This window comes from Argopecten irradians, chromosome 9 (genome assembly GCF_041381155.1).
Source record: "Argopecten irradians isolate NY chromosome 9, Ai_NY, whole genome shotgun sequence".
Classification (NCBI taxonomy): Eukaryota; Metazoa; Mollusca; class Bivalvia; order Pectinida; family Pectinidae; genus Argopecten; species Argopecten irradians.
Genome location: NC_091142.1, coordinates 22886777 through 22900280, shown reverse-complemented (window position 1 = coordinate 22900280; position 13504 = coordinate 22886777). Strand labels below are relative to the sequence as shown.

Here is a 13504-nt window from a genome sequence, read left to right as displayed (position 1 = left end):
AAAAGTAAAGAATTAATTTTTAAAGCAATATGAACCTTCATTTTAGGCCCTCGACATTGATGTTTGGACATTGTAGTTTCGGTTGTATGTTTTATATTTATACACAAGAGTCAATATTTTGTTTCGGAACGCTGTGTTCCATTAACGATATAAGTTACTGTCAAACCACTTTTTTTTGCGACGACTTTATTTTGGGATTACATGCTTGACTACCTTTCCATGATAATTCAATTCTCCGATTCAGAGTCAAAAAGCTCTAGTGTTGTTTACGATTTCGTTCTTACCTTGAATTACATAAAATATTTTTTTACCGCTGATAATGTTGGTCTACAGTAGTCGCGTGTTGCCTTTTCACAAACAAAAATAGGTGCAATAGCATATATACACGGTCGTTCAACATGCCTCTACGCGTACTAGCCTTTCTTGGGTTATTATATCGGAGAACCGTTAACAGAAAAAAACATAGATTTTCATTTGCAAACCACCTTGTCTGCAGATTTAACCTTAGTTATACAAATATATGTGTTTCAGTGACAGCTCTCTCTGCGTGTTGCACAACAGGTATTGAATTTTCGTCACCACCCTTTTTGATTAAAGTTGCAGGCGAGTGTAACACGTCACAGCTATAGGTACATAGCCTACCATCTGTATACTTAATTAAACATGATTCCACATTCCAGTATGAACCCTGCCGACCGACCCTAGTCGTTACCAAGGCCCTGTACGTCCACCATTATTCATTTTCGGTCTGTGAAATTGCCAAATAAAGACTAAACGCCAAGAGGGCAATCAATCCTGTCAAAGGGTCGTTGTACTGTTTCTGTATATGACCATGTAGCTCCTGTATCTCTAATAAAGTCACGTCGGGTAAATTCAATATCCAACAGGGCCTGTCTTTCGTCACATCCCATAATTCCTGATGAATTACATAGTTAACCTTTACCCCTTGAAATTGTAGATACTCGGATGGCGATAAAATTCAAACTGAACCAAGGATCATAATATACAACGAAAAAGAAGAGTTTGGTGGTAAGTATTTTATCGATATTATTTTTTGCATTTATTGATATTCATGTGTATACAATGTAGCTTTGGTAGCCTAATAAAGCTACTCTCTAGCACACGTGTAATCAAATACTTCAGTAATATGTCAACCACCAATATCTTTATTTATTTCGTCATGTCCTAATTAAATATTACGTAATTGTTTCAGTCTATATAATCGGTATTAATATCTTAGTGCTGATAGAATGTTAACAGGGTAGTATAACACCATATTAACCTAAATAGAGTTCATTCTTTTAAGATATGATGCTATTATTTGCTATGCAAAAAAATCCTATTCAGATCGTTTCCTATAATTAACCATGGTGTCATGGTTACAGCCAACAGAGTGACCATACCCTTCAAGCTGTTGATGAACAATTAATGCAACAATCAATTTCATAATATATTCCAAGTTAATAATTTCTTGGCCAAAATAAGCCTATAGTTGTAAAGCATGATGGTTTATATTGATAATATAATTCAATAACATTTGACGTTTTCCCAAATCTAATACAGTGTATCTATGCATAAACAATATAACAATATCAGAGTGCAACAATTTCATGTTGGAAAAGAACTGCAGATAAATCAAAACTTACTTTAAGTGTTCAACTGTGCTTAAAGAAATCAGAAATTGGGTAATCCTTTCACTAATATGCTAAAACTTCCATTTTAAGATGAATAACGTTTCTCCTTCCATACTGCCGCAGACACAGCAGCCATTTTGGATGGTGACTGATTGGCGGGAAAAATATATATAGAAGTCATGTAACTCATGTGGTCATGTTACAAGTCATTTGATGTCAGTTGATATTCATTAAATTTTTTCAAAATGAATGAAATATCATGTCAAGAATCATTCACAAAGTTTTATACATAACTGATATCCATTAATTTTTTCAAAAGGAATGAAACCATTTCGCTCATTTTGAAGAATTTTAATGAATATCAGTTATGCATAGAACTTTATGGATATTTCTTGACACTTGATCATGAACAATCATGAATGTTTTGTGGATGTATAAAGTGTCATGAAGAGTTCATGAGAGTAATCCGATGAATATTCGTGACCTTTTTCATGCACCACAATCTGTTAATATTCTTGAAAGTTCATGAACATTCATCATGTCAAGAATATCATCACGCAGGTGTAATAATTAAATAAGACTAATCGTCGATAACTTAAGAACCATTGGTGATTATATTTTCGATAAAACACCAAATCCGTTATTAGTCCGACATTCGGTGAATCTAGAAAAAAAATGCGTTATCAACAAACAATTCTGTATAAAACATTGACGGATTGCGGAGCACCGCCATTACAAAACAAATTTACATTTAATTAAGATGCATCATCATATTGTTGTTATAAGTAGCTCATACGAGTTATCGTATGAACAATGATACAAAACACCTTTTCGTTAAAAGCGGGTTGTGTTTTATGTTTTATTTACGTTTCATCCAGCGTTATCACCGTTTTATTTTTGTTCTCTCTATATTTATACTGTAAACCACAATAGCTCTACTTACATTTTGTGACTGCGTTTTTCAACATTTTCCATCCGTTATTTTGTGCTTTCGAACTTCTACTGAAAATTATTAATTGATTAAAAAATGTAAACTTTTAAGAAAGTATTAGTGTACCGTTTGAATTCGCGTTCGGGTTCTGTCGCTACCTTACACCAAAAAAGTAATTATGTAAAGAGCGTGTCACTGTTTTGAGATGTCCGAATAGTGAATAGGTGTATGGAACAATGACTATCATCATTATGGCAGTACCAAACCATGATTGATTGTAAAGTCTTATAACACTGAATTACATAGCATTTATATGTTTTATTACCCATAATATAACATTTTCGTCTGGAGTGAATTGGACTCTCGGTGGTCGAAAGCTTAGCATATCCCGACATATTAACATTAATGCCCCACCTAGGCTTGTATTTTGTCTGCCGGGTACTCAGGATATCATCCAACTTCCAAATCTGGCACATCCTTTAATAGCCATGTCTGCTAATATGACATCACAAACAAAACAAAATCCTAACCAATGTACATTTGAATTCTCACTGTGTGTAGGACTAGCTAGTTTGCAAGTTCAAGTGACCCCTGAAGTCTCGCGAGATTTGTTTGCGACCTGCAGCGAGACATGTCTGCTACTCAGGGACGTAAATGTCATTCAGGGGGAAAACCTGCACTAAACTGTATGTTGTCGACTCGGTGCCGTCTGTTCATTTAAAACTGGAAAGGTTAAGTAACCAAGAATTTCAATGAACACAGAGGAAGGATCGGTCTCTTACATATATGGAATGCTTAATCTTTTATGATGCAAAAACGAAGTGCAGCTTCTAGAAAATCATCAATTATAGCTTTAAGTACTATTTTTACAAAAAAAGTTTCTTAAACGATAATTCAATCATGCTTGTTGTGAGCATTTTCATTGTCTCAACATTTCCTTGTTCAGCCCAAAGAACAACATAACTGTGCCGTTTGTAACATTGTTTCTGAATGGCTGATGTAACGGTGTAATTATTTATTAGGAAAAGAAGTCCGTTAATCAAGTTTAAAAAATAAATAAAGTACCTATGATAATTGTAGATTGACTTATGAGGAATGGTTTAATGTAACACACCAATCTGGACGTACTAACATCATAAGCCACATCGCATTTCATTTCACTCAGATTTATGTGTTAGATATATATAGCATTGAAACTATATTCAGGTTAAACCTTTAACAAAACTATATGGTAGAAGATTTTCGGCCATTAGACAGAAAATTCGAATGTGATTGAATGGAAGATTTAGTTAAAATTTTCTTTCGTTCGAGAGGTGACAAAAACAATCATGAAATCTAAAATAAATCACGTAGTGGTTCAAATGAAAAATATTAACATTCGAAAATGTCAACTGTGTAAATGTATGTAGGACACAAATGATCCAACCTACATATGTAATCAGACCGGGACAGGAAGGACATTGGAGAACAATATGTGCTGGTACATTGCATGATGGGAAATAACAAGCGACAGGTGAAAGACCAAATGTATCGTTTGTAATACATCATTGCAAGGTTGTATATGTTTCCAGACATGTGATTTTATATTTTTACCTGTTACCTGTCGTCGACAATTTGAGTAATAAAGTTATATGTGCCATAACTAAGAGAAATTTTTGACATGCTATTTTTCTTCAGTAATCTATTACCAACCGTAAGATTTGATAAATTCAGCTGTAGAAATCATTAAAATGAACTGACAAACATGTTTGATGTCTTGTTAACCTTATTTACAACACTGAATTTTGTGCACTTATGCCTTTTGTATGTTTAGATGGAATTATGGTTGCATAAATCACTTTATAATTACCAATAAAAACTGTGGCATCTTTTTGCGGCGATTTATTTTCACGACTTTTGTTAATTCTATAAACATAAAAAGGCATTGTAGTGGTGAGTAAGTGAATTATGGATTCTGTGGAATATACGTCTAATGATCGAGTAAGTAATAACGAATGAAAGTGTTATCATATCGCAATTAATGTCAAATGTATAAAACTACACATCTCATCTAATCATGAATTAGCGATTGGCAAAGGAGTCGTTCCAAATATTTCGCGAGTTTAACGAACTTTTCAGAGTCATTTGTATTTTTCTCATAACGTTCAAATATATTTTTAATATTTGTTTTTAGATTTTGTTGTGATATTCAACAAGGGAATTTTACCATTCATGCATTTGACAAACGTGAAATAGTTTTGATATTTTACAATTCAGCAGCAATGCGTGTGTACTTTTACCTGTCAATATTACAGGCATCAATTCTGGACCCATGTGTCATCGCATATCTATCCGAATTCTCATGAGACACAAAGAGATGAAGAATGCTGAATGAAAGTTTTTTTTTTAATTTAAACTTTTAAGCAAACTTGTTGATCTTGAATAATCGCATGATATGCTTCTCACGCAACCGATGTTTATTACAATTTAAAACACGCTTATACCGAAGACGCTCTAAACGAGTTCGTGTTTATAACGAAGTAATTTTCATTCGCAATTCAGGTTCATATATTGATATCTACAACATGTGTATAACGAACTGTGCTTAAGTGATTTTGGTGGATCGCAAAGGTTCGTTATAACCGTGTTAACTGTACGTGCAATTCTCTGATAACAAATCTGCTTTAATTTATCTGTTGCTCGATTGATTGTAGTCACCATCCTGTTAACAGTGGACTTCATTTGATAATTGTACCTTCTGTAGGTGAAGTGTTAGTGGGTAACTATCAGTATCCTGTAGAAGGGTGTGCATATCTGTGTTCTGTCTCTTTGTAATAATGTGGCGTTATACTGACAACGAGCAAACCAGTCGTCCCGCTTCCTTTATGCTAAGCGTTAAGTTATGAACAAAGACTTATTAGAAGAGATATTAGATTGTTTGTTATATGGCGTTGTAAGTAGGTTACAAATATTGCATTTGTTTCACCATAAATACCAAGTGGATATAAAATGTAAATGGTATGCACACAAAAGAATGCAAAATGATTTTTTGTAAAATCTGAATCTCAACCATCAATAAAAAAACATATTTAGGTTTAAATTACACGTGTAAGTATGTTATTACATTTGAGATAATTAAACAGGTAAATACCCACCATAAATCTGGTGATTGAGGTGGAATATTTCACGTGTTTAGGACGTGTTGGGTGATGCTGTTCCGTTTGTCGACTTGAGACGTGGACGAGTTGATTACCCTCACGAAATCCCCATAGAGACTGTACTTTAATGCTAATGTTTACCACCTCGGACACGCCACAGTACTATTACCTGCTTTACAAGTGCACCTCCCGTGAATCACCTACAAACTCAAATCATTACATCTTCATCATTAAAGTTATATGTGCCGTATTTCTCATACGCACGAATCAAGATGAGCTTTTAATATGTTATTCATCACCAAAAATTACCAACTTTTGGAAAATTACAGTGCTTTCAATGCATAGGTTTTAAGTTCACATGTACAAATAAGAGCTGAAAATGATTTTTGGCAGTACTGCCAAAAATCATTTATTTACATCAATAAGGAAGTGAAATGAGTACATACGGTGAGACCATGAAGCTAAATTGTGGTCTACAATTTCATTACACATTTTTACAATGTTTTTAGTAATTATAAAGTGACTTCTGTAGGTATGTTTTCATTTAAACATATTTAAGGCATAAGAACAACAATTTTTCAGTACAAAATTTCTGTGTTATAACTAACGTTTATAAGTCATCTGAAGCCATTTGAATGGTTTTTACAGCTTTATTCATCCAACCTTATGGTTTTTGATAAATTAATGATGAAAAAAGCATGTCAAAATTATCACAATAAATAAGATTATGTAAACAACTTTTATATTGCGTGTTCCTTGCTATCTCCAATTTTGCTATCAAATATAATTCGGAACATTTTATCTCGGAGAATTCTTATTTAACTACCTGATATTGAGAAGAAGACAAGTTTGAAAAATAAGTTTTGATTTCACTAATGGTAATTTCTTTGAAATTGTTTTGAAACCGAAATCGCAATAATAAATAAGATTTATTGGTAATTTGTTTTGGGTTATCTCTTGACGGAAATATTGCGCGTGCCATTGGGGCTACTTAGTTAATGAGTTACCGAAATGTCTGCCCTATGGACCACGATATCAGTGTTGTACATGTGACATGCAATTGTCACCTACACCCCCAAACAATCGATCATGTTAAGGTTATATTAGTCATCGCTATGGAGCATAAACCCGGAGACAACATCTTTATTTCGACCAGTTTAAAATCTTTCCATTAGACCTGAGGACGAGAAAGCTCCCTTCGTGTATTTGATTTTATCGTTATATTCTGTTCTAATATATCAGTATTTGTTGTTGATTTACAAGGGTTGGGTCTGTGAATGCACTGTCCGAATATTATATCCAGTTATCCGAATACCCTTCCCTAATCAGGTCTTGTCTTTCACGATGTTGGTGTGTATTAATTACCTTATTTTCCTCTCAACAGTCAGAATCACTTTAAGCATCCACGATGATCTGCGTAAGGCTGGGATGGGTGAATGCATTGGATTTGTGTATGTTTTGGGAGACTTTTGTTTAGCAGAACATCTTGCCGTCAGTTTTTTCCATTATACCTTTGTTGATTCAATGTAACATTTTGGTTGTGTCTTAGCACAGTGTGATATGTCCGTCTTTTGTCTCCTGTTCATAATGTAAACTTTCTGATTTTTAGTGGTTTCTTAAAAAGGAATGTAAATGGTACAGGATAACATCCCCTATCCTGTCACGTTATACTTATAGTGGATAAGTCAGTCACCCTTGTTCGCTTATGAAAACGTCATGCCAAAAGCAAACATAACCGTTTTGTAATAAATATAATGTTATACTAGTTAAACAGACAGATACCAGCAGGTAGTAAAAGTACTTTTAACATCCACAACACACCTGACGGCAGTGGTGATAATAGAGATCGCTAAAAATACAAATTAATATTGATAATGATCTTATTGATATTAATTACTACAATTTGTTCATAGGCAAAATACATATAGTTATACAATTAATTATATGCGGAAGTATATTTTCAAACACAAAATTGTCCAATGCACATCGCAAATGTTATCATGTCAATACGACTAAGTTATTGTGCCGACATAATTATACAAAGCCTTACTGAGATAATATATAGACAAAATGTTTCTGATTTGATACCCAGACAAATACCTACAGTTTCTCCTTAAAGCAGTAAAAGTATTTTGACATCCACGCCACACTTAACGATAGTTGCGATAATTGAGGCAAGAGGAAATACACATTAATAGTGATAATGATCTTATTTATGTAAATTACACAGAGTTTTCCTAGAAAAAGTACATATTTATATGCACAAATCTCACGTGGAAGAATCGTAGCTGTCCAAATTTAACTTCATGATTGTGACGAAACGTTTGTCTTTTTAGTGATTTCGAACTAAACAAATGAACAAACATACATAATAACATGTCCAGTCCCATGAGTTCATGATCTTTCGCTAAGGAAATATAATTAAAGAAAGTGGAATTGAGATAGACAGATAAGGTTAATTGAATGGCGGCATCCCCAGTGTGCATGGCATTGCGTGTGTGTATGTTTAGGGAGGTTGTGGTATGTAAGTGTTGTGACTCATTGTGATAGTGTGTTTAGGGAGGCTGTGATATATCTCTGATGCGTCTCCTTGTGATAGTATAACTCTAAATTTAGATACATTGGACATGATGACATCTACTCATTTATGATTTATCACACATGTCAAATGCCTTTTTGATTTAGACTAATTAGACTATTTACAATAATACAGAGCAGCGCGCCTCTACAAGAGAAAATGGGTAAAGCAACTCGATAGTGACCTCTCCAAAAATAATAATCACTTCCGGGTCGGTTGATTGATTTAGATTTAGCTTAACGTCCTATTACACGCTTGGGTCAATATGTAAGAACAGTTGGTGATTTCGATCGGTCAGCAATGCATATTATTACACATTTATCTGATTTACATTGTAGCTTAGGGAAACTTCAGTTGCTTCTTTTTCTATTAAAATATTCATACATTTTCAAAAAAATGGGATAATACTTCATTCTTTTTTACATTATATTTAATTTGATAGACGATAGACGTTTTCCCGGAATCAAGTAGTATATATTGATAAAATCAAAAGACAAGGTTCAATGCAAACAGAAAATTGTCTTCCTCTTCATAGAACCGATCATATAAAAAAATCTCTATCATGACGCCGACTTGTACTCTCCGGAACAAATAAGTAAGACAATCAATAAATTTAAAAAAAAATACATTAATAGTTTAACTATTCAACTTGAATTCAAGAAATCAAAGGGATTCGTTATATCGTTAAATAAAAAAATATCAATATATTCAATTCTATAAAAATCTTAAAACATTTTTGTAGTCAAACATGCCGATAAAGATCATCCAACCTACAGCAGAATTACTTAAAGCCAACCGATATTAACTGATCATTAATTTAGTGTTTTTACGTAGGTGGTATTTAAACAGAGGTGACTAGGAAGAATCTTTACTTAACATACCTGTATGATATAAGAATATAGTCGGTAAACAATTAGTAGCAAGACGTATTAAGGTAAGAGAAAACTTGCGTGTCTATTACTCGGGAGCAATGTTATACACGGAAATAGCCCAGTATGGTGATATTGATTTGAGGGAGCAGGCTTACATGGTAATACTGTACACACTGGAGCCATCTGTTACGTGTTGACAGAGGCGTTCATACAAGCTAGGCGGTCTGTTTGTCGTCCGCTGGCCACAAACACTATTTATGCTCGAAGAATTAGTGCTGTCGAAGCTCTTGACTTATCCCGAGTTTTATTAAAGGGACACACAGCTTCCGGGTGACGTTTAATGAGTGTATTACCAGAAGGACTAAGCCTGGCGTTACGAAATAGCGATACCTACTTAACTTCCTTTTAAACACGAGTATATATACTTGTTAATCACATTTTCGACATATACTATTTCTGTTGGAAGCCTTTTATCACAAAAGAAAGTGCTTGAACAATAGATTTGAACTTCCGAACCAACATAAGAGTGTTTGTATGGCGACACCATTTTCAATTGTAACTTCCGGTGTCAAACTTGTGACGCGTGGCGCCCCCTATTAGGATAAGATATGGTCTGAAGACAGTGACACACCTCAATTATATGGTTTTATCTTCTATCTTTTAAAGAAAGAAAAAAAAATCATATAGCAGTTTCAACGTGCCTGTCCCCACAATCAACAAGCATGTGTTTGCCATATATAGCTATCCGTGACAACTTTACCCATACATCTAAAACACACACTTGACCTAACGTACAGTTTATCTTTTACATTGTTTTTGTGATAAAACAATGTTTGGATCACGATACGCGATTCAGATATAATTTGTATATCACAAATCTTAACTTTGCCGTATTCTGGATTCCATTTCTGTAAAAAAAGATTCGTTAGTTTTGCTCACTCTCCGACAAAGAGCTAAACATACTATGATTTGTGTGCTGAGTGCGTTTTGACGGTATGTTCCTGTAATAGTTGGAAACAGACACCTGTTTCGTTATCACCAAGATCGAATGATTCTTACAAGTTAAACCATAGTCTAGAGAAAGAAAGAAAACAATTATAACTAATGTCAAAATGAACTTGATACTTGTTTAACCTCAATCCGGTAATATATCAAAAAATAAATATATTTATCAATTACATATTCCTATGCAGTGTAATTGAGTTTATTACTCAGTTTAAGTTTGTAGGCAATGATTAACGTGTCTTCATTGTCTAATTAAGTTGATAAGAAACAGAATCACAGACTATAAAACTAATCACTGATACACATCATAGTTACATTTTATTATACTTCCCTGGGGATAAACTCATCCAGGTTATTATATTTTTGCTCTTTCTAATTTGATTTTTTCAAATTCCATATTCTAATTTTCCTTGCTTCACTGCTGAGCTTGAATTGAGTAAAGGTTTTGGTACTCTCCATTACCGAATCACGTAATAATTTTATAATGTGACGGAATGAGGTGTGCTGTTCGCTGTCTTTTTGCAGCATGTCTCAATGGCATTACAACATGCAACACGTTGCTTGACAAGGTGATGTTAGAATATTTTATCAAATCAAATACGCATCCAAGACCTTTCCTCGCAAGGGTAAAAGCTAAAAGTGGTATGGTCTTGATGTAGTATGGTCTTGATGTGTCCTTCTTAAAGTGCTATATCACTGAAGCATGCCGCCGAGGACACCAAGCAACACATTCCACCCGGTCACATCATACAGACACCGGACGAACCAGTCGTCCAACTCCCTGTTTGCTGAGCGCTAAGCAGGAGCGGAAACTACCATCATTATATATTTGGTGTGTCTCGGCCAGGGGACAGAACCCAGAGCCTTCCTCACTCCGCTGCATACGTCACTGCAGTACAAAATCTGTTATCTCTCTTTCTTTGTCTGCATTACTCTCATTCCATTTGTTTGTACAATCCACACAATGAATATATCCTTAAACAGTCGGCGACATTTGTGATTAAGTTTATGAATCATGTGTTAATCGTTTACTAATGTATCTATACAGTTCTTATCTTACTTTTCTTTATTTAATTATGACAAATTGAATTATGATGTGCAATCAATCTCCACGTTCCATCATGACCCAAATCTGCCTCTTAGCGTCTGTCGCTCATTTATTATGACAAGTTTTGAAGAATTGTTTGCACTTTCAATACTTAGTAAGATATTTCCATTTTGATTTATAGATATGTTTGTGTATACATTACTTATATATTATTTATACACTTTTTATTTCCGATTTCCATCAACAGCTTCTTAATCATACTTCCATAAGTAATTTCGTGATTTAACAGAAAGCATAACCTGTCGTACCCATTTTCCCCCAATAGACTCTGAAATCAATTTATCCCGATCAGTTCATATTTAATATGGGTCAGGTAAGGGTTAAAACTCAGCCATAGTTGAAAGTGGCTCGATGGGGCTTTCTGATGAATTAGCTAGGATTTACGATGATTTTATAGGGTTCGTTATCTAAAAGGGTGTAAGCACGCACTTCAGGGTCTCTCAGACTTACATCTATAAGTAGCTATATACGGCAGGAATTCCGTGTATGTAACTACTTTATATATATACAGTGGATATGACGCTCACTAGACAGAGTGGGTGTGTAATTCTGCGCTGTAGTATTATATTCGACACCCCAGGGTCACACTAGGCACCACACCCTCCACATGCTACTTATGATATAAATGTCAACCTCAAATCATCTCGTTAGGACTGTCCTCGAGTTCTGGGCATACAAAAACAAGTCAGATTATATAACAAAATGGCCATTATCTCTTTTGAATATTTAATACCCGCTGATTTTCAAACTCCGACTTCCGTTACTTACAGTATAAGTCACGTGCGTGTTTATACATACTAATGTAGTAATAAAGTTGATTGGTAATGTCAAACATGCAATGTGTGCAGAATGAGTATACATTTAAATAAATATAAATAATTTTCTTTGTTTCTTACTGAATCTGACTGTCTGTGAGCTATTTTTTTTCATACAACTATGAATAAAATTGTTTGCGAACCTGTGAGAATGCGCACAGTTTAGAAACATCTGTATACCCCTACGGATTTAAGAAATAATGCTCAAGATAACTTTAACACACTAGAGTGATATTGGGATAAATTACGTTATGTTCCTTAATATTATAGACCAATTGGATATTTTTTTTAATATGTGATATCAAAAATAACTATTTTTGTTTAATTTCTCTGAAACGTCGTTTGATATTTATTTATTTATACGTATTAAAGTACAGTGTACACTGAATTGTATACACTTGTTGAATCTTACGCCATTGAAATTCACATCTCAACCGGTGCATTAAGTTATTATTTTGTGTGTTGTAATAGGCACCAGAATTAACTTTGCTACAAACCAGACTCGTACTGAACGCAAAATGACATCAACTCAAAACGTCGTCGCAAACCTATATATGTGCATGTACATGTAGTCACATGACCAGCAGTGACGAGTATGACTTGTCGAACAGTGTAAAGATAACCACGTGTTGGCTAGCGTTATTGTTATCTTTTTACTACATTGACTGTCTACCCGGGGTGATAGGACTTTCCCGAACTTTCAACAACATTAAGGATTTCAACGGGTTTCCGATATACAGGTAGGCTTGTGTATATAAAATAGTGTGATATGTTGTGTGAAATAGTTTCAATTATTTCGAATTCACACTTCATGAGAGATTGCTACAAATATCGGTACATTTGTGTACATGAATTTATGTTATAATTTTATGATAAGTTGATTATAGCTCTAATAAGCTATGTATAGCGTTAATGAAGATTTGTCATAGTCCTGAACGAAATCTGAACAAATCCCTAAATTGATTGCAGATAAATTTCGTATGATACATGTTACGGAAAGGACAGTTAAAAATCCCTTTTTGATGTATTGTCCGACAGAAACGTACGTGCTTTACCAATGTAAGATTACATTTTATTATATGTAATATATCTATATCCAAACATATTAACTGCCACAGTTTACATTTACAAATGTATGAGTAAATATACGATTGACGCTAATAATCGCATTGCAAGACGATTTGAAGTAGCTCTTTATAGCTACAATTGAATATAAGGATATATAGCTTTAACTGTAATATTCACCTTATATTGTATAACAAAACCACACAAATAACATTGCATGTTTGCGTCCAATAACCGCTATATTGCAAAATGTTTTGTCCGTTGTTTTAAATCTCAACCCTCCTGAGAATATTACATATTTTATTTACTTTTTTGCTTGGATTATTAGGCTTAACATACATAGCTAAGGCCATTTAAGG

The 13504-nt window shown here is 34.0% G+C and overlaps 1 protein-coding gene across 3 annotated transcripts in view; it reads left to right on the top strand.

Annotated features, from left to right (window-relative positions):
* Positions 1–13504, top strand: part of LOC138331803 (nitric oxide synthase, salivary gland-like) — a 118645-nt gene that overhangs the window by 18254 nt on the left and 86887 nt on the right. For all 3 annotated transcript variants that reach the window (XM_069279584.1, XM_069279583.1, XM_069279586.1), the window contains exon 2: positions 959–1029. The gene's annotated coding sequence lies outside the window, so the exon portion shown is untranslated. The remainder of the gene's footprint in view (positions 1–958; positions 1030–13504) is intronic.